This window comes from Scylla paramamosain, chromosome 5, assembly GCF_035594125.1.
Source record: "Scylla paramamosain isolate STU-SP2022 chromosome 5, ASM3559412v1, whole genome shotgun sequence".
NCBI lineage: Eukaryota > Metazoa > Arthropoda > Malacostraca > Decapoda > Portunidae > Scylla > Scylla paramamosain.
The window spans coordinates 13,814,192-13,837,606 of NC_087155.1; positions in this window are offsets into that span (position 1 = coordinate 13,814,192).

Genomic DNA, 23,415 nt, shown 5'->3' on the forward strand with positions numbered 1-23,415 from the left:
GCTCACAGGAGAGGAATGACGCGGAGAGAGAGGATTAAACGGGGATGGAATAGATGCAGGTGTACGTGTGAAGGTCAGAGAAAAGTAGGAAAGGGTGAAAGGACGAAGCTAGAAAGGATATCAGTGTTAAAACATGTAAGAATAGGGAGAGGAATGACAAGGAGAGGATTAAATAGAGAAAGGATGCAGATGTACGAGTGAAGGTCAGAAAAAGAGGAAAATGGGTAAAAGACGAAACTAGAAAGGAAATCAGTGTTAAAACATGTAAGGATAAGGAGGAGACGAATGAAAGAGAGAGGATTACGTAAAAGGAGATGGAATTCATGGAAGTGTACGAGTGAAGGTTAGAGAAAAAGAGAAAAGGAGGAAAAGAAGGAACTAGGAAGGGAAATCAGTGTTAAAAAATTAATGATAAAATAGGAATAAGGAAATGAAAAGGTAAACGTGTGATGATCAGAGGAAAGAGGAAAGAGAAGAGGGAAAGAGGAAAATAGAAGGGAAATCGCAATGTCAAAATAAAGAGAAGGGGGTGGAAAGGATGTAGGTGAAGGTGTGAAGGTCAGAGAAAAAAAGGACATAAAAAGAAGAAGGAACTAGAAAGGAAACAGTATAGAACGAGTAAAAAAAAAAAAAAAAAAGAGATGAAATCTAAGAAGAAATCACCAGAAAAAAAAGCGCAGCAAAAATATAACCGTAAAAAGACAAACTGCAAGAAAAGGAAAAAAAAAAAAACAGTGAGAAAAATGTCAAAAAGAAAGTTAAAATAGAAACTAGAGAAGGACTACAAAAAAAAAGTGTAAAAGTGAAAAAAAACACTGTAAACGAATACACTATAATTAAAATAAGGAGAAAACATTGAAAGGATATAAAGAGTGAGAATCTATAAACAAACAATAAAAATAGCATAGAAAAGTGCAAAAACGTGCAAACAACCAAAACCAGACGACCTGCAGAGGTAAAACAAAGCGTAAAACTGAAAACATGCATAACGATTTATCTTTCAGGTCCCAAAATTGTATCTGAATTTATGGCCACAAAACGAACAAGCCAGGTAAAGATTCGGTACACGCATGAACACACGCACGCCTGCACGCATACACAATGCAAAGATACACACACACACACAGTCTCTCTCTCTCTCTCTCTCTCTCTCTCTCTCTCTCTCTCTCTCTCTCTCTCTCTCTCTCTCTCTCTCTCTTAATAATGTGTCTTCTTTCTTCCTTGTTCAGGTTTTTAAAATTTATTTATTTATATTTTTATTTGTTTCTTTTCTTTATTTTACGTTTTTTTCTTCTTTTCTCTCCTCTCTCTCTCTCTCTCTCTCTCTCTCTCTCTCTCTCTCTCTCTCTCTCTCTCTCTCTCTCTCTCTCTCTCTCTCTGAAGTGATGAGTCTCTTCTTTTGTTATTTCTTTCTTCCTTTTCCTTATTTCTTTTCTTTTTTCTATTTTTTTCCATCTTTCCTTCCTACCTTCTTTTTTTTCCTCCCTTCTCTCCTTCCCTCTCTTCCCCTCGACTCTCCTTCTCCTCCTCCTTAGTCCCCAATCCCTGCAACACTCTACGGGCGAAACACTCCACGAACCACCATCACCACCACCACCACCACCACCACCACCGCCTCGCACCTCACACTCAGTGGCCAGAGAGAGAGAGAGAGAGAGAGAGAGAGAGAGAGAGAGAGAGAGAAAGCGGAAAACTTCATCCATCCTGCCAGAAGGTCACTGACGCCACACGCTTCACAATGAGACATAAAGGGTGACTTTTTTATGGCACTTAAAGAAGGATTATGTTCCATGTAGGGACGGCAACCTATTTAGTCAAGCCGGGACGATCTGGAACCGGGAAAATTATGGGTTCACCTGATGAAGGAGATAGCGATAAGAATCACAAGTTTAGGCCTGCTGGGAGTCTAGATCATTACCACTGCGCCTAATGGTTTGTGGTAGTGGTGGTGGTGGTGGTGGTGGTGGTGGTGGTGGTGAGGAAAGGGTTAAGGAGGTATGGGTTGTGATGACTGGTGATGATTGGTGGGTTCTAATGGTTTCCTAGTGGCTTAAGTGGAAATGATGATGAAAGACAAGGGAGGTGATGATGGTGATGGTAGTTTTGTGTGTGTGTGTGTGTGTGTGTGTGTGTGTGTGTGTGTGTGTGTGTGTGTGTGTGTGTGTGTGTGTGTGTGTGTGTGTGTCTCTCTCTCTCTCTCTCTCTCTCTCTCTCTCTCTCTCTCTCTCTCTCTCTCTCTCTCTCTCTCTCTCTCGCGTGCTGCATCATCAAAGTGAATGGGATAAACACAGCAGCATTCAGCATAATCCTGTGGTTTCAATAAGCATTCCTTGTATTCATTATTCACTTCCAGCATCATCATCATCTCATCTTATCACCATTTCGTCATCCCTTCCCTCTCCCAATCTCTTCTCTGTCTGAATCTCTCTCTCTCTCTCTCTCTCTCTCTCTCTCTCTCTCTCTCTCTCTCTCTCTCTCTCTCTAGCATTCACTTCTAATATTCCTCTCTCACTTATCATCATTAACATCATTATTTTTACTTTCACCATCATTACCAACTATCACTCTTCATTCCTTATTCCCATCAAAATTTTTCTTTCATCACATCATCTTATTCAAATCACTTCCTTTCCTTCCAATTACCACATTCTCTTCCCATCGCCTCTCATTGCTCCCCTTCATCACATCTTCGCTTTTCACCACCTTATCGCATCTCATTGCCTCACCGATACTGTTTCGGTCACGTGAGGCTTCAGGAGAGTGTCGTGAACAGTACCGTTTCATATTAATTAACCTTAAGCAGACACGTCATTGTCATAAATAAAGTAATCTGTCCCATGTCTTATGTTTTACTTTTAATATTTAGTCCTTTCACTGACAATCGCCTTATCAAACTCAACTTCTAATAGGTTCCAAGCAGATTGGAAGACAATGTTGAAGGAAAACTCAAAACTAAATGGGAACTAGTGCATTAAGTTAACCCACTATTAAGTATACAGTGCAGTACATACCAGAACAGACTCCGCCACCACTGACTGAAAGGTTTGTCAGCGAACACGTACCCACCTGTGTAGTGAATAAGGGAAGGTTAGCTAAAACATGAATAGAAATCAGAGAATACTTACACATAGCGCCAATCCTTAATGGAGAGAACCTGTAAAAAGAAAAAGGAGAAAATATAGATAGATAAACGAGTTAATAGATTAAATAACATTACTAGAGAGAGAGGCTGCTATAAAAATCCATAAATTTAAACAACAGAATCTTATAAATCAACAGAAACAGAAGCAACAGATGCGTAAGACAATCCTCACATGGTTAAATTTCTTGGGCAAAATGCTGCAATAACTGAGAAATTATGAGCAACACTTTCACATTCCGTCCTATCACATCGCGTCGGACTCTCGCTCACTCATTATGCCGTGTCAACTTAAAATTCGTCTTGTCAGATAGATGAGAATTTCGTAATCGATGTTACTTGGCCTGCCAGTCTACGGTGTGTTGTCTTGCCCTCTTATGATTCCTCTGACAATCTCTTATTTGCTTAATCATTTATCCATCTCTATCTTTCTATTTACTTAACATTTACTCATTCATTTATTCGTTATTTATCTGTCTGGCTACCTCTTTATTTTTTTTTTCTATATCTATCTATCTATTTATTTATCTATCTATCTTTCTACTATAAAATTAATAGCTAAATACATACGTAGACGATGAATGTTAGATCCAAATACACTCATAAGGAGAGATAGATACGGAGATAGACGGACAGGCACAGAGACACATATACATACATACACAGACGAAATGACAGAAAAAGATAAACACAGACAGATGCAGACAGGTAGACAGAGATAGACAGGTAGATAGACAAAACATACAAAAAAATATAGACAGAGACAAAACAGATAAATAAGTTGATTGATGGATGGAAAGATAATGACAGAGACAAACGAACAACAAAAAATAGCAGATAGATAGACAAAGAAAAAAATAACCCTTTAACCAGGTAGATAAAAATAGATAAAACAGATACAGATCTACCGACAAACAACACAGATAGACATATATAAAGACCGCAAAATGAATAGAGAATGACAAAAAACTTATCTTTGGCCTGACAGATGCTGAGATACTGTATAACAAGAGATTGAACAAGCTAAAAATACTAATTGATTTACAAAAAGATGAACACCAGTATAAAGAGCTTGATAAGATGACAGACAGGTACTGATTTCAAAACTCGTATGTTGATGGGAAGATAGACAGACACTCAGATTAGCAGATAAAGAGAAGGCTATGGACAGACAGAGGCATTCAGAAATTCCACATAAACAAACAAAAAAAAAAAAATGGCAGATTAAACAGATAATATGTAAATGCTTGTACATATAGACAGACTGACAGATGGAAAGATGGACAGCGAGGGATAGATAGATAAAGATAGATAGATAAAATAGATAGATAGATTGATGGATAGATAGACCGATACACACACACACAAATCCACTCAAACCACATACAAAGACATACAGCCAGATAACCACACATATGAATGGAGATAAGACACTGGAAAGGCGGTGATCAGGAAGGCTGGGTGGGGAGGAACAAGCAGGAAGTGGCCAGGTGCACAAGGGGAGGGTAGAGGAGGAGGGGCGGGTGGCGGGCGCTGCTGGGTGCGGGAGATGAAAGTGTCCAGGCGGGCAACAAGTGGAGGGTGAAGAACTTAAAGTAATTTCTCAGTCATCTTAATTTCTCCAGCCAGCAATCCATCCCCTTTCTCCGTTTTTCTCTCTCTCTCTCTCTCTCTCTCTCTCTCTCTCTCTCTCTCTCTCTCTCTCTCTCTCTCTCTCTCTCTCTCTCTCTCTCTCTCTATCTGTTTCGACTTGTCTTTGCATGTCTTTGTATTTGGATCTGTCTATATTTCACTCACTGGCAATCAATCAGTTTGTCTGTCTGTCTGTCTGTCTGTGTGCCTATGTTTCTGTGTCTGTTCGTCTGTTTCCCTGACTGTCATTATGTCAATCCATCTCTCTTCCACTCAATGTCAATCAAATACTCTCTCTCTCTCTCTCTCTCTCTCTCTCTCTCTCTCTCTCTCTCTCTCTCTCTCTCTCTCTCTCTCTCTCTCTCTCTCTATCTATCTATCTATCTATCTATCTATCTATCTATCTATCTCTCTCTCTCTCTCTCTCTCTCTCTCTCTCTCTCTCTCTCTCTCTCTCTCTCTCTCTCTCTCTCTCTCTCTCTCTCTCTCTCTCACCAACGTAAATCAACACTAAGAATCGAATAAAGATTACAAAATCGTTATCTTCCGTCAAAACTTAAGCTCACTCAATCTTCTCACCCCCCAACCCTCCCCTCCCTTACCCTCCACCACCCGTGCAATCCGGTTACCACAACGACCGTATCCGGAAATCAAGCGTAAAGAATTCCATATACGAACGCAGCAACCCTCGTATTGTTTTACTTGTGTTTACTTCTTATACCAACAAGTCTTATCAGCGTTTATCTCGGGAACATCGCGGCTGACGAGCATGATTTGTAATTACTTAGAATTAGCTACAAGGTATATCAGATAAGGCCAGAAGACAGATTATGGTGAGGGAGAGGGTCTGGAGAAGGGCATGAGGGTCGGAGAGGGGGTAGGGTGGGAAGGGAGGTAAGGTGAGGGATGTACGGGAGAGAGAGAGAGAGAGAGAGAGAGAGAGAGAGAGAGAGAGACTGACAGGTCGACACAGACAGGACAGACATACAGATAGACAGACAAGTTGACTGATTGCCTGATAAAGTGACTGAATGATTGATTGATTGACTAATTGATTGAATGATTGAAGACTGACGGTGAGTACAAGATAGATGGACTGGCAGACACTCAGACAAAAAAAAGACATATACGGACAGAGACAGAAAAAGACAATGATGGACAGAGAGAGAGAGAGAGAGAGAGAGAGAGAGAGAGAGAGAGAGAGAGAGAGAGAGAGAGAGAGAATCACCCGACCTTCACGAGACAAATCTTATTAATGCGATTTCTTATCTCCTTCAACATGCTCAGAAAGGCAGAAAGACCAGGCGATTGTGCTGTACGTAGAGCATACACACACACACACACACACACACACACACACACACACACACACACACACACATTTGTTTTACACTAAAAAAAAAAAAATAGATAAATAAATTTTAAAAAATAAAGGAAGCGACATCAGGAAGAACATGATCATAAAAGCTGTGTAAGAGAGAGAGAGAGAGAGAGAGAGAGAGAGAGAGAGAGAGAGAGAATGCAGGCAGACAAAACATAAAAACATAAAATTCCATAAGCAGAAGAAATAAATAGAAGAAAGTAGGAAGAAAGAGACAATGAAGAAATATGATAAAATAAATAAAACATGAAGAGATACGTTAAAGTAATGAATAATCGATTCCAATTAACTAGCAAGATAGAAAAAAACACGAATAAAAAAAAAAGGAAAACAAATATTAAAATCGTACATTCGACAGTAAAAAAGAAAAAAAGAAAAGAAAAAATACACCGAGATACCAAAAGTAACGGAAAGAAAGAAAGAAAGAAAGAAAGAGAGAGAAGAAAAAAAAAAACAGTAAAGAACGTGAGAAGAAGAAAAAGGAGAAGGAAATTTTCAAGAACCACAACGCCAGTTCCTCTAAAGACATGATTTTTACCACAAGGATTTAAAGGGAAGAGAGAGAGAGAGAGAGAGAGAGAGAAAGCGAGTGTGTAGGTGGACGGGACGAGTTGAGTCTTTGAGAAGGCCAAGGGAGAGGTGGTGGAGGTCAACAAGGCTTCGGGTATTCTAGGTCGTAGGTCGTCCGGATGAGGAAGAGTGACAGATACGACCACCACCTTCGTACATATGCATGGATGGGCCGGGAGAGAAGATGTTAGGGAGATGAGGCTGCTATAATGGGCGGGTCACGCTGGGTCACACTGGATTATGGTAGATCAGGGGCCAGACTGCGGTGGGTCCCTGGCGAGTGGTTGTGCAGGGTTATGGTAGTTTATAGTGTTAGTAAAGGGCCTTCCCCCCCCCTGTGTGTGTGTGTGTGTGTGTGTGTGTGTGATGGAGGGCCGCCGCAAGGACTGGTAGTGAGTCAAGAGGGATGATGTTGCTGATGGTAAAGTGTGTGTGTGTGTGTGTGTGTGTGTGTGTGTGTGTGTGTGTGTGTGTGTGTGTGTGTGTGTGTGTGTGAGAGAGAGAGAGAGAGAGAGAGAGAGAGAGAGAGAGAGTCATAAACAAGTCCTGCTCTCTCTCTCTCTCTCTCTCTCTCTCTCTCTCTCTCTCTCTCTCTCTCTCTCTCTCTCTCTAACCTTCCACTTCACTGATTTGACAGTAAACAGACTTAACAAATAGGTCAGTTTTTCAATGAGCTGGCAGGCTGTATATTTCATCCCATATTGTGCTTTCATGACTTGCGTATCTCTAGATCTTCCTGTGCATGATTTTCAGTCTACTTCTTTGCGTTTTCTGTTGTGGCGGCGGGTCCCTATGAAGACATCTATGTTTAAAGACACATAATGAAGATAAAATCATCATCATCGCGTTCTCTAAGCAGATTTCCGTCACATCAGATTTCTTACTATACTCGTACTGTTCCTTCCCCTCAAGCTCAGGGCGTCATCCTCGCCATGTCTCTATCACCAGTCTCCCACTCCTCAGGTATATACTTTCTCATCTACACGTCTCCATCAGTGCGTCTCCTTCACTACGTGCGTTCCCTTTCACACGTCCCTCTCACCGAGACGCCTCCTCCAACTCTCCTCCCCCGTGTGCCTTGCTGGGTGTTGAGGTGGGAGGAGAGAGGGATGCACGGCTGGCCCGGCGTCAGACTCCTTTCAGAGACTTGCCGGGAGCTGCCCCGTTTCCTCTGCTGGGTATAATTACCAATTATCTCCCCCAATGCATGATTGATAAGCTCATGAACATGTTTTATGCATGAATACCTTAAGACGCTCACCTCCATAAGTACGCCAGCTTCTAATCACAAGCAAACCTGAAGCAGACGTTATCGCTGCATGTGCCTTATCTGTTCTAAACGAGGAAGACGAAAAGAGATCAGTCATCCGTATCTGCCTGCCGTTACCGCCGAGCCTCTCCCTCCCGCCGGCGGCAGACGATCGCGCCCGATAACACCTGCCCTTAATTAAAAGGAATGAGTGAGGAATGTCCGCCATCAGTCAGCCGCCTGCCGGGAAGAACAAGCTACCGGAATCCCTGGAGACGGAGTGGCCGGCCGCCTGTCTCCTGCACAGCTGCTTGCACGGGACGCTGCGGGAGTCACAGCCAGCACGGGGCGCCAGGCTCGGCCACTCATGCACTATCACTATTCCGCTAAAAGTCATGAGCAATTTCATGAATATTGTGTTTAATATTTATATGACTAGAGTGAGCGGTCGCAGCCCTGGGTTAACATTTATCTGAGACTCCCAGCTCATGCTTCCTTCATTGCCTCCCTTGTTTTGGAGCGAAGGAAGCCGGAGGAAGGAGAGGTGTGTGTGTGTGTGTGTGTGTGTGTGTGTGTGTGTGTGTGTGTGTGTGTGTGTGTGTGTGTGTGTGTGTGTGTGTGTGTGTGTGTGTAGACAATTCATTATCTCCTCGTAGACAGAAGAATTGGGTTTATATTTTTCTCCCATCTGATGATAAGACGACACTACTTGGCAAGTACATCACCCTCAGCTTGTGTTCCTCGGCCACTCACCTCAACGTGTTCATTACACTAAATATACAATTGTAAAAATAATACTAAATATTCTAGAATGCATGAGAATCTATAAGTAATTGTGCAATTTTTAGTCTACTCGCCATATCCTGTCAAGCCACCAGGCACAGCGGGAGGCGATACAGAACCATTCGTCATGCACTTGGCTTTCGGAACAATTTTAGAAATCTTTATCCTGCAGCGCCGCTTCAAGAGACAGCCAGAGAAAAGTGCTGTGTACCTGGCAATGTAGTGTTGTGTGCGTTGCTTGGCTGTGTTCAAACATCTGCACACTGCAAAGTATTGTTTCAAGACAACTTTATTTGAAACTTTGGCTGAGGAATGCGAATCATACACTAAACTCGCCAACGCTGTCATGATTTTTACAGCACGAGACTTCAAAGAGTGGGGTGGCAACCTAGCGATTATAAATAAAAATAAATAAATTATATATATATATATATATATATATATATATATATATATATATATATATATATATATATATATATATATATATATATATATATATATATATATATATATATATATATATATATATATATATATATATATATATATATATATATATATATATATATATATATATATATATATATATATCCCCACCTTTCCTTCCTTTCATGCGAAAGCAAAAAATAAAAAAAAACAATGCGGCGTCGCAGGGCGACACGCATGCTGTTGTCAAGACGCCCATTAGGATTACATCAGACGGCTTATCGTCATGCACACTTGCGATAACCTAAAATTACATTATTGTATACAGTATTTCATGCGACGCAGTGCCAAATTTTCAAAAACTAAAACGTGCTATCATAACACCATATTGAATAACACAGCAATAAAAGGAAATGAAGGGGTAATGTGTGCCAACTTACTTCAGAAACAAGAAGCAAAGAAGCTCTGCATGACCAAGCTCGACCCAACATTAGCATCGATCACCCTAGGCATGTTGTTTATCAAGGTGTGTGTGTGTGTGTGTGTGTGTGTGTGTGTGTGTGTGTGTGTGTGTGTGTGTGTGTGTGTGTGTGTGCGCGCAGGCGCATGCAGATGCATTAGCTGGACCAATAATTATCGAGATCAACAGGCGAGGTGTGCCAGACAAATATCTATTATTACTGTGAGCTACCAGCGCAGCTACACGGATAAACAGAACACATCATGCCAGTAGCGCCTCCTCACCACCTCCAACAATAACCAAAAGTATAATTCCAACACAAACCACAGAGGCACACCAACACTTCAGGAATACATTCACGCAGCCTTCACCATCAGTCGTGTCTGGCAGTCTGGTTCTTAATTCGACAAACGGGAACACGATACAATACAAATAGAGAGCGACAAGCAAGTGCTCGCACCCTCAACCCTTCCAGGCGCTGCAAGAGCGTCAACCACAGATCATACTCGTCGTGGAAGCAACCCTTGCACTAACAAGGCATCATGGCAGGTACTCGCGTCGCAGCGGGATCTTCAGGAAACAGTGACCGCCGACGCCCGTCATCTGCACCGACGCTTCCACTGCTCCAGATGTCAGACAGAAGAGCTCCCGCCGCGCCACCATCACCAGGCTGCATAACACCCGCAGCTCTAATACCGCCGAGCACCGCACCTCAAACAGGCGCGGCGGATAACAGCGCTCACAGCAATACTAACACTCCGCTCAATTTCAGAAATAAAATTGCTCTGTGGTTTTTATGGTCGCAGCTTCCAAATTATACATTCCCCGGCGCATAATATAATCAACAAACAAACTGCGAATCCCGCGGTCCTGAGCTGCGGAATGTACATAAACAAAGAAGTCTATGGTTTGTTTCTTCTCTTTCATTGTTGGCTTCTCTAATCTTAAATATTTAGTATGCACATCTATGTGTATCTGTCGGTGCCTGCATTCATCGCGGCGACTTATGGCCCACGCTGCTTGAAAATGGCACGCCTTCTCTTCAACGCAAGTTTAAAGTTTTTCGCCGCGCTTCTTGAGGTCACTGTCATCTGATTAATTTCGATATATTTATTACTGACGCGGGGGATGTGTGAGGAGGTGATTGGTTCAGTGTGCAGTATATCTTCAAACTCCTACTGGTTCATGTGCCGGAACTCATAGACACAGCGCAGTATGAGTGGGTAAGTGAAGCCAAACCAGTATTTTTAGCCTCCCTGACGTGCGGAGTATTAATAATGCAGCGGAGGAAGGAAGTTGACTGTGGGGATGTGTGGGTGTTGCAGTGGTGTCAGATAGTGGGGAAATACAAACAAGTATCATGATTGACGAGTAACACAGCAACGCAGCACTGTGAGCGGTGAGCCAGACTGAAAGGCTTAATTCCATTCCTCTTTCTCTCATCACTACTACGGTTGAAAAGAAAGAAGTAAAATAATAACAGAACATTTCAGCTTTTAACTCGTGCCGCAATTAGTACCAAGATCTTCTTAATTTGGTTGATATATCAGCCAAACCAGATACACTTTGGGTGGGATAGGTTAGGTAACTTTAGATTAGTTTTGGGTACATTAGGCTGGGTTACTTGTACAGAGAGAGATAAATAAATAACCTGAACTAAACTCATTCAACACAATAACAAGTGTAGCTGAGTGGCTGATTTTCATGGAATCTGTAGTGCCTCCCATTTCTACCGCAGTATACTTTCAGCGATTTTTTTTTTTTTTTTTTTTTGCTATGATATTTGCAAGTGGCCGCCAAACCACGGTGGTCTGTTGCCTTTCAGATAGTAAACAAACAAACAACAAATTTAACAATGGCGACAGTAACAGTCTAAGCACGAGTCTCCATAATCTTGTCGAAGAGGAGGACGCCACACACCTGCTAATTAGGCCTGTGCGGCGCCGTGTTACCTGCTCTCTCCTCCGGTAGTGGCGAGGCAAACAAGGACTCCACGATCCACCCCGCACACCCACCGCCCTGGGGGACACCCATACAGCGCGGGAGAACACTACTGGGCAGGTGCTGGCCGGGGAGTGTACCGGTGATCATATGCGTACTGTGCGTGTGTGTGTGTGTGTGTGTGTGTGTGTGTGTGTGTGTGTGTGTGTGTGTGTGTGTGTACAGACCCACGCAGGTACCACTGCTGTAAGGTACCACACAAAGCAACGCCCCCACGGGCACTTATGGAAAGAAGAAAAAAAACAGACAGGTTCTTGACATATAGAGAGCCAGCCGGTGCCGCAACACTCCCCGCCTCGCCCACACGCGCCTCCCGAGCCCACTTCCACTCACGACTGGTGTTTTTGAGGCGTGAGGGGAAGCAGGAACAAGGTAGGGGCGGGCTGCCTACAGGTGGTGTGAGTGGGAGGCAGGCCGTGTCCTGTGTGTTCCCATGTATTACCTGAAGTGAAGGGACCGTCTTACAGGGAACCACGACGCGGGGAGGGACACTGCGGTGATTTGTGGAGGGAGGAGCCGTGCTAGGCGGGCACGGGCAGGTGGACTCAAGCAGTTTCAGGAGCAATGAGCGGGTTGTGGAGATTGCGATACAGAGATAAGGGAGTGTTTGGCTCTTGACTCCAATGAAACATTAATTCAGGTTTGTATATGTGTATGATGTAATTACAAAGAAGCAAGGGGCCGAGCGGGCTGTGTCACCGCGGGCTGCTGGTGGCAATCGGCGCGCACACTGCAGAAGCTGTTCAAACCACCACTGGCGGAATTCCTCAGTGTATAGCGTGTTGTTTGAAATCATCTTCGTGTTCTTGCCGTGGCCCTCTTTGTGGCGCTGTGTGGGCAACGCTGCAGTGGTCAGCGGGGCCCCGGGCGAGAGGTTATTACACACTGCTATTGTGTTATTGGCAGGGGCACCAACCATTGCAGACCTCTAAAAAACGCACTGCATGAGCTACGGAAACTAAACAAGAATACACACATACGCACGGGCCGCAACACACACACACACACACACACACACACACACACACACACACACACAGACACAGCGTGTAATGTGAATTATGTCACATTACATAACTTGAAAAAAAATTTTATCCTGGGTAAAAAGTTTTCTGCAATCACATAACGAAAGAAACATCGAAACAGTGGAAAAAGACGAGAGGGAAGGAAGACTGGGAAAGTGACAGAGAGAGAGAGAGAGAGAGAGAGAGAGAGAGAGAGAGAGAGAGAGAGAGAGAGAGAGTGAGAGAGAAAGAAAGAGAGAGAGAGGGACAGAAGAGAGATGGTAGCGCTGGAATGTTTATACTGCACAAAACATTCTCGATGAATCGTCTTCAAACAGTAAGTCATATTACTAAAGCACAGCGTAATTCACCACTAAGGATTAACCTAGTACACGAGGAAGGTGTACTGGCAGCAACAGAAATGCGGTAAAAGTACGGTATACCTTGACGTGGAACCAGTTATTGCTATTACATTCATAACAAAGCTAACCTTTCATAGCGGTGGTGATTACGGGCCACGGTCATCCTCAGCACACACCTATACAGCTATACAATGAAATTAACATATACATAGTGTTGGATAGAAGCCGCATAATGGTAGTTTAAGTCGAGAGAGAGAGAGAGAGAGAGAGAGAGAGAGAGAGAGAGAGAGAGAGAGAGAGAGAGAGAGAGGAGAGAGAGAGAGAGAGAGAGAGAGAGAGAGAGAGTTATCTTACTAAAGTTTTTTTTTTTCACACGTAACACATCTGAGACAAGGAGTGGCGGGTGCGGGGCGTGTCTGTATGCAGCTGTGCTCTGTGGGTACGATGCGCGTCTGGTGATGAGGCAACACAGTAAGATATTGTGTAACGATCAGCGAGAGGGTTGGTGCTTAGCAATCTGGAGAGAGCGAAAGAATGAGCTAATGTTAGGTATGATTTTAGTATCTCTGATTATAATTGATCATCCTTACATGTGATTTATTGTTGTGGAGTTTTTATTATTCTTCCGTGTATTCCGACAAGGATTTTGCTTTCTATGTTTTCTTTTTCTTTTTTTTTTATTGAAGCAACATGAAATTTTGCCTGCTTCAGCACTAAACACACATCGATTTTGTCACCAAAGCTCTAACTATGTTGCCATTAATTAAGTTATTAGTATATCAAACAAGGTACAAAAGGACACCAATAAAATTACCACACAATGAAATTTTCTAGACCCAAGCGAAACTCTTAAGGGATTCATCCTCCACCCCGCTAAAGAAAAAAAAGCAAAATGGTATAAACTTTTAGTCATACCCAGTAAAGCTCGCGGAGAGACATAAATGACTTCCTCGGGTACCTTGTCAATGGCACGCGAGCATCTGCATACACACACACACACACACACACACACACAGCTGGAGCAAGTGTACAATTCTTCGCTTTGTAAGGAAGATGAGTTCTTGAATGCCCTAGTACGTATGCAGCGGCGTCCCCAGCTAACCGGCCGGACCCGCGACCCACTATCCATAACAGGGCAGTATTAAGCCCGTCGCCGGAAGGAGCTCGCTTGCCCCACTAATTGAAGCCCAAGATGAGAAGCTCAATTAAAGGCTGCAATAACTGGGCTGCGGGACTGCTATATCACTTTTTCTGCTTCTCGTTAGTGGAGGACGCCTGCACGATGTTTTAATTCCAACCGCCCTCTTGCTGCCCCCCAGGTCCGGCCTCAACTTCCACCAGACGTTCTAAATTTTCAGAGGATCGCCTCCCTCGATTTATATTTTAGAAACAAGACTTGAATAGGCGAGGGTCAGTGGTGGTGGTGGTGGTGGTGGTGGTGGTGGTTTTGGTGGCGGTCAAAACTTTCTCCATTTCCCAAAGAGCAGAAACGTGTAGAGGAGGAGACAGATGTTATAGCAAGAATGCTTTCAGATATTTTACGTGTACTATAAACTGGCTCCCATAACCGCAAAAACTTCCGAGTCTAGATTCTTTTCTCTTACGTGGACGTCTGGAATGAGTTGCGAAACAAAAAGACATGCGGGAAGAAACAGACGGAAAAAGCATAAACTCATTCTAAAACACAGTAGCAACGTAACTCAACTGATTGCTTCGTCCTGCTGTCTCGTCCATAAGGCTGCAACGCTCAGGCGGGAGAGCGTTGCTTCATAAGACTGGCTATGTTAGCACCCACCACGCCGGGATTTGCTGCCGCGATGTGGGGCTTTTGTCTCGAAGCTCCTGTTTTTGTCCACTTCGGCGGACATGAGACGGCAAAATATTATGATCCTGAAGTGTGTGTGTGTGTGTGTGTGTGTGTGTGTGTGTGTCTGTGAGAGAGAGAGAGAGAGAGAGAGAGAGAGAGAGAGAGAGAGAGAGAGAGAGAGAGAGAGAGAGAGATGGGAAGGAGAATGGGGACGCGAAATAGGGAGAGCGAATAGTGATGATGGTGATGTGTGCGCGCGTGTGCATGTATGTATGTCAGCGAGAGAGAGAGAGAGAGAGAGAGAGAGAGAGAGAGAGAGAGAGAGAGAGAGATCTATGATGCTGGGAACGTTTCTGGCGCTGCTTTCGGAACTCAGACAATGAGGCCCAAACAGTTCGTGAGGCGAATTAATTACTGCGCCCCGCACCGCCGTGTCGGGGCGGCTCTCGCGGGGCTGCGCGGGCGTCGCTGTCAGGTGGTCGCGGTGGTTCCGGGGCTGTGGGCAGGTAAACGATCGGGAAACAGTGAACGGTTGACACGACTCTCATTGTCTCTCTGTATCATAAACGTTCATCGCTCTACGTTTTCCTTCCCGTCTCTCTCTCTCTCTCTCTCTCTCTCTCTCTCTCTCTCTCTCTCTCTCTCTCTCTCTCTCTCTCTCTCTCTCTCTCACACGGACCATGTTTCCAGCCTGAATAGATCTGCATTTTCAAACGTTTTTATCAATACGTGAAAAGAATATGTAGCCAGTAGGGACGTGTGTGTGTGTGTGTGTGTGTGTGTGTGTGTGTGTGTGTGTGTGTGTGTGTGTGTGTGTGTGTGTGTGTGTGTGTGTGTGTGTGTGTGTGTGTGTGTGTGTGTGTGTGTGTGTGTGGTGGGTAGGTGTGTTTTTTATTCGCTACAAATGTATTCGTTCAAAAATAATCATGTAAATGGGTGGTGCAGGACGTCTGTTGAAGGTTGTGAGGTTGACAGAGAGAGAGAGAGAGAGAGAGAGAGAGAGAGAGAGAGAGAGAGAGAGAGAGAGAGAGAGAGAGAGAGAGAGAGAGAGAGAGAGAGAGAGAGAGAGAGAGAGAGAGAGAGAGAGAGAGACGAAAAAACCTCACTAGAAAGAGTACTCCACTCCCACGCCCGGACGAGGCTAGGAGCAGCAGCGGGCCGTGGGAGAGAGAGGCGAGGGCTCCAGTACATCACCCGAGGAGGAGTAAGGTGCAGCCGTTGCCTCAATCCCCCGCCACAGGAGCTCGTAATTACAGTTCGCAGGTGATTTTAATTAGAAACTTGTCACCGTCACTCCTTAGATGGAATCCCGCAGCCAGCCATCACGCTGCAGAATAAAGTGCCTCTCGTGACTCCGGTGGTGGATGTGTTTGTGATGCTCCGGTATTTTTTGTCATTGTATTTGTTTACACTATTATTGTTAATGCTGCTGCTGTTGCTACTATTGCTCTTCCTGTCTACTACACCTGCTGCTGTTGCTATTACTACTACTACTACTACTACTACTACTACTACTACTACTGATCCTCCTGCTGCTGCTTCTGCAACTACTACTACTACTACTACTATTGATCCTCCTGCAGCTTCTTCTGCAGCTACTACTACTACTACTACTACTACTACTACTACTACTACTACTACTACTACTACTACTGCTGCTGTTGCTGCTGCTGCTACTAATAATAATATTACCACAACTATTGATCTGCAAATACTACTACTACTATTACTACTACTACTACTACTACTACTACTACTACTACTGCTGCTGCTGCTGCTGCTGCTGCTGCCACTATCCCTGCCACTACTCCACTAACCACCAAAGAAACGCACTGACGGCGACAATCTTGATAATGCACCAGCCAACAACCAAAAGACCCACTACAGTAGGAAGGCCACTAGAGGCAGTGTGTGTGTGTGTGTGTGTGTGTGTGTGTGTTTTGAAGAGCGATGGCGGGCCGCGGCTTTCCATCTGGCTATCATCTCCAGGCAACCAGGAACAAGAGGCGCACCTTTTACCCATTCAGGCATAAGAGACTGGCCAGGTGGAATTTGGCCGGCCTTCTCTTTGAGGTTCAGTACAAACACACACACACACACACACACACACACACACACACACACACACACACACAGTCATAGTGCCTCCAGTTCCAAAAATAACCAAGCAACCATAACGCCACGCACGTAGGGCTTGTGTGATGCGAGGATGCGTGCGTGAATGCATATGTATGAGTGAGAGTATGAGTGAGAGGCCGAGGAGGTGTTATCCGGAAAATCAAATTAATTTTAACTCACTGTGGAGGAATATTCCGTGGGCCTCTATCGCGGGCATCGCCTTGGGAACCTCATTAAAATTATCGGGAAGGAGCAGGGAGGGTGTGGCAAGCGGCTGCGGCGAGTGAGGGAGGAGGGGGAGTAAGTAACCTGGAAATAGACGCATCTCACCTTTGTGGTCGCAGTGCAATCAGATGCAGCAGTAGAGGACGCGGTGAGGCGAGGCGAGCCGGCCGTGTCAAGAGCACCTGCCTATGATAGTTTCCTTTAATTTCAGGTTGTTTGGCTTACGTTCCTGTACAATTCACTTCGCCTTGTTTAAACGTAATGTTCAAAACTCTCAATGGTAAGATTAATTAAAACGTTACTATAGCACTTTTTATTATTTCGTCTTGACTCGCAACTCCTCTATTCCACTATTACCAGGAGTTACAAATGTGCTGCTTGAAAAGTTTATTCTCAAGTTACTAAGTTACCGTCAATCTTTACCAGGTTTTGCCTGTGAGCTTTTCAGTCTCTTCTTTCTCTCTCTTGTCTGATCTTTCTTCACTGTTTTCCGTTTTGTACGCGAACTATTTCTCTAATCACATACCACGTCTATCAGTATTTTTCCCTTATTAACTGAATAGTTATTTTCATTTTTCACTTGATCATTCCCAGGGACATTCAAGCAGCAGCGGATGGAGATGAAGCCGCAGTCAGCTGCTTGCCTTCAATGTGACCAAGATGATGACTCATTCAGTTTGCCATAATAATTGAAATGCAAGTCGTCAGTCAGCATGATAGCAGTCCTCCGGCACCTCCTGAATCACAATGACCTTCAGCTCTCCTCGGCAGAGATGTGAAAACAAATATTTTCACGTTAGTGAATATAAAAACTTCTTTTTAATTACAGTAATCATCGTAATAAAAGATTTAGAATGTTTTAACTTTGATGTAAACAGTTTTTTCCCTAGTCGACTTTAAAAGCTATCGGGGTCACGTTTAATCAAATCATAAAAAAAGTCTACCAGCAGAATGGTGCAAAAAATGTTATTTTCATGCAGTGAATGCTTTTTACGTTCTGGCTGATGTAGTACAGGTAAGTGACCGTCCTACAAGTATTCTAATGTCAACTTGCATATTTTACATTTATTTTCACATAGATAAAATAATAATAAAAATAAGACCATTATCATCCAAATGAATTGCCCTATTAAGTTTCATCAAAATTTTATACAAGAATAATAGTTTTTTTTTTTTATTATCATGTACGTTCCCCTCTATATAAAACCTGAAGATGAAGAACACTCAGCAGGAACGTGCTTTCGAAAAAGAAGAACCGGTTCCCTAAGCTACAGGATCTCACAGCACACAGCGCGGCCGGGAAGGGAAGGAGGGCTGGCAGGACTGTCGAGGCACCCAGCGATCCCACAGTGCCGCCAATCATCCCCGCCTTTCACCCGCCAGCTCAGTCAGGAGTGTGTTCAGGTTACTTTGCCCCAATGAAATACTTGACGGTGGTTCTTTATGGCACAAGTTTTCATGCAGCATCCAGCACTAAGAGGGAGATCATATTTCCAGCTATTGATGAGAGAGAGAGAGAGAGAGAGAGAGAGAGAGAGAGAGAGAGAGAGAGAGAGAGAGAGAGAGAGTGTGTGACCTACCCTCCAGTATGCCAACAATTAAATTAAAGGCTGAGGGGTGTGAAGGGCGTCTGTTTACACGAGTGACACTTCACATCTCACCGCCGCGTCAGGCTGAGGGCACCCCGCTGCTCGCCCGCCGTCGCAACCTTTGATCTGTGGAATGTACCCGTGGGCCGCCGGGGTTCATTTGTTCCCCACCACTGTCCCCCTAGACCGCCTCTCAGCACCGCCCATTTTCCTCAAGCCAGTAAATCATAAGGTGGAAGCAGGAAAACTCTAAATGCGCCAACAAAAAATAATACAAAAGCAACACACTTAATTTTTCTTCGATTGCAAATGTTCCCCATCACCCGACACCATCCTAGCTATCTCCCTCGTTTTCTCCAAGACAGTCAATCATGTAAGAAGAAAACTCCCCCCACAAGGCATCCCCTGAAAACAATTAAAAGATATACACTTCATTTCTCTTTTATTACAACTGATCCCGTTCGTCATGCAAAGTTATTGGCAAGTGTAGCGAATAAAAATGAAGAGGGTGGCTTTGTTTGTGCTTATCCACGTCTTAAAGTCATCAGTTGTAAAGATCCGTGTTTGTTTACTTCAGCGGAGCATGTCCAAGGTGCATTAATGTCCAGTACTAATTCTGAGTCCACTAAGCCTCCCGCCAGCGCCACTCCACGCCCGCGGTGTCGCTGTAAAGAGAGAGACAACACCGCTGTCTCTTACGTCACGCGCGGGACTGGATTGTTACCTGCTGCGTGTCAGGTATGTGCCCCCTCCCTCCTCCCTTCATCCCTTTCTTTCTCTCTCACTCCTGCTCCATTCTATCAGTCTATCTATACTTACTCTCTACATCCTTATCTCCGTCTCCTACCTGCCTTCTGCTCCACTATCAATCTACGTACCAACACCTGCACTGCTCTCCATAGCCCTATCTGTGTCCTTCTACCTCCTCCACAACCTTATTTTTTTCTCTTAACTTCATTCTTCTCCACTGATCAATCTATTTATACCTCCACTACCATCCATATCCTTATCTTTGTCTTTCTGCCTCCTCCACATTCATATCTTCGTCTCCCTATCCCCCCATCCTTTCCTCCATACCTCCTCCTCCATTCTGTCAGTCTACTTAAACATACTCCATCACAATTCTTCACTTCCTCCGCAATCGTCATTTCTCTTTCTGTCAATCTTCGTAAACTCCTCCCTTTTTTTTTCCTTTCCTGTCATTTTGTTTACTCTTTCACTTTCTCGTCAGCGTGTTATTGCTTGCTCATTCTCTTCGTTCGCCAGTTGATGTAAAAGAAAAGCCTCTAATCAGTAAAAGTATGACATTCAAGGTGTGTGTGTGTGTGTGTGTGTGTGTGTGTTCTCTCCACTCATACACACGCAAGCACGGGCGCATGGATATTTGTTGTATATAATTAACTTTGATAATAGTTTTGAAATCATAGTTTTGAAATCAGTCAGTTACTATTACATTCATACTACCATTATCGTTGTCAGTATTATTATTATTATTATTATTATTATTATTATTATTATTATTACAATTATGATCAATTTATTTTACTGTTGTAGATGTATGCTTCATCATGGTAGAGTCCATGTGTGGCTTCATTTCTTATTTACTTACCTGTTTATATATCTATTTTTATCTAAATATTTTATGTCAGGCCGCTGATGGTAAGCCTAATCTTGCTGGCTTCAATACAAGAGTTTACTAATACAAAGGTGTATGTATCTTAAGAGCTCAGGTGTTCCATTTGTTCTGAATCTGTCAAGTGTGTACCAGCAGCACGTGAATAACCCAACACCACTCAGCGCTCACCTCTCAGCCAATGCTCCTGGAACGTGAGGTCTTCGAATTCACGGCATTACTCATATAATCAACTCCCTCCTTGCCTCCTGAATACTAATTTGATACCGAGAAGATCACAAGAATCATCCGTAAGAGAAACCCTGGTACGTTCTGATCAGGATTGAAAGTAAGAAACATGTGGCTAGTTGTATGTTACGTTCTTCATCGGGCAGAGCGTAGGAGAGTGGAGAAACTTGGCGTGTGGAAGGCTGGTGACCGTGGAAGGCTGAGCGTGTGGACAAATAGCCGTGGGGAAGGTTAGGACAGGGTAGAGTGGAGAAAGATAGAGACGGAGAAGATTGAGGCAGGGCAGGGTAGGACGAGGAACGGTAGAATACGGAAGAAGACGATGATGAAAAAGTGGAGATGGAGGCAAAGTAAGTTAGGACGAGGAAGATTAGGATAGGATTAGATATGATAGAGAAAAATCAAGATTGAGAATAGGGAAGGATAGAGCAGAGAAACAGGACGGAAAAGATTGAGGTAGGTCAGGTTAGGGCAGAGCAAGACGGAGAAGTCTTGGGTGGGGCTTGTCGAAGGGAGATGAGGCGGAGGAAAGGAAGGGAGGCGAAGCGGTGGGAGGCAGGGCAAGGCAGAGGCTCCCCGTTGTCAGGAAAGCCACGTCACCGGCGTGTATATGCTGGAGGGCGACGTGGCCTGACCCGCTGATAAGTCACTTTTTCGTGGCTTTTTCTTTTTCAAGTCGACTTTTATCAATGAGATTATTCGGCTCCACGAGTTGAGTGCTCATTTTCCTCCATTCACCTGCTTATTTTCTTGTATTCCGTTCCTTGCGTGATCGTTTGATGTTACTTCCTCTCTCTATTTAATATGATCGCTGTGCTGAGTACCGTCATTCAGGGAGAGCTTTCCAGATTTCCATATACGAACATTTTGCCAGAGAGAGAGAGAGAGAGAGAGATTCTTGTTGTCTTTTAAGGACTAACCTTCGGCATGCCATGCATTTAGTAGTGACTTTCAGCGACAAATATGACCATTAAAAAGACATGCGCCTGTAGAGAAAGCTTAAATTCATTGCTATCATGTTCAAGCAGAAAAAAGACTATTAATTCCTAGAGAAAACCTCACCGGGGCAGTGTGGCGCAGTCCAGACCATTTGATACAACTTAATATGGGAACATAACCACGAAAACAATAGCCTTCCTCCGTCCGCCTGCCTACATAAGGGAAGACAAAACATCAGATATAACGTACCACTGTATATACACTGTAATATATATATTGTGATTTCGTAAGTCTAATTGCCAATTCGATTCCCGGTGGCCCGTAGAGGTTTGTGTTCTTGGAAATGGCTGGAACTATTGATCTGGAGGGTGCGGGAGTCTCAGATGAAGCTGTAAATGGGGCTTGTGTGTTAGTGATTATAATGGTTGTGAAAATAATGATAAAAGCCTTGCATCAAGGATATTTCCCAAGCGAATAAAATAAACACACACACACACACACACACACAGATAATTGTCTCTGGTCGAGTTCCATTTCATTGTAATTACTATTTGGTGAGAGTTGCTTTGGTCTCTGGAGTGAACTGGCATCTTGTCTTTTTTTTCTCTTATCTTTCTCTTTCTCTCCCCTTCCTTTCGCAAGACACCGTCTATTTAGTTCAATCTCATAATCCAGAATTCGTAATATTTCGGATAAAGATTGTTTTCATGAAATGTTCGTGAATATACGTCTCTCTCTCTCTCTCTCTCTCTCTCTCTCTCTCTCTCTCTCTCTCTCTCTCTCTCTCTCTCTCTCTCTCTCATATATATATATATATATATATATATATATATATATATATATATATATATATATATATATATATATATATATATATATATATATATATATATATATATATATATATATATATATATATATATATATATATATATATATATATATATATATATATACATATACACACACACACACACACACTGAGGAGAGACGTATATTCAGGAACATTTCACATATATATATATATATATATATATATATATATATATATATATATATATATATATATATATATATATATATATATATATATATATATATATATATATATATATACATAATTATCTATGTTACCGTGTAGTTCAAATTATGGCAAGCAATTAGTGAGGCGACTCCACTCGTGCCTGATTATTGAGCCAAGATTCAATTAGTGTTGTGTTCAATCCCATTATAAAATTAGTTTGAAACAGTACGAGTGGGTCTCGAACCCAATTAGCCACCCTGACAGTAAGCAGCGTGAAGCCAGTTACTGAGCTTGTTAATGGGACACTGAGCTGCTGTTTCTTCGGGTGTTTGTCGCCCTTGAAAAAACGGCCATACTATAATAACCGGATTCCTCAGCCTGTTTGCTGCACCTGAGGCAAGGATGCGCTCAGCATAAAATATTGATTTTCATTATTAAACCACACTGAATGTGAACTTACCTAGATTATTACTATCGCTTCAATGTCAGATTTTACCGTTCCTTCCTTATTGTGAAAGTATTAGTGGAAGACGCCAAGCCCTCCAGGCGCAATAGCCAAGGGTTCTTACACAGAGAGCGTCACACACAGGATCCGTCACCAGCCCTGCTCCAGTCTAATTCATTGGCACAAATACGATGAAAATTGTATTATTCGAAGTAATCAGACCCTTCATTGGAAGATTAAGGCCATGTCCATCTGCCAAATGTGAAGAAAATGAGCCCGGTCAGGAGAGAGAGAGAGAGAGAGAGAGAGAGAGAGAGAGAGAGAGAGAGTCTGCATGCGGAGGTTACGGAGGCTGCGAGGAATGCCTGAGCGCTTCGCTACCTGGGCTCTGTTGAAA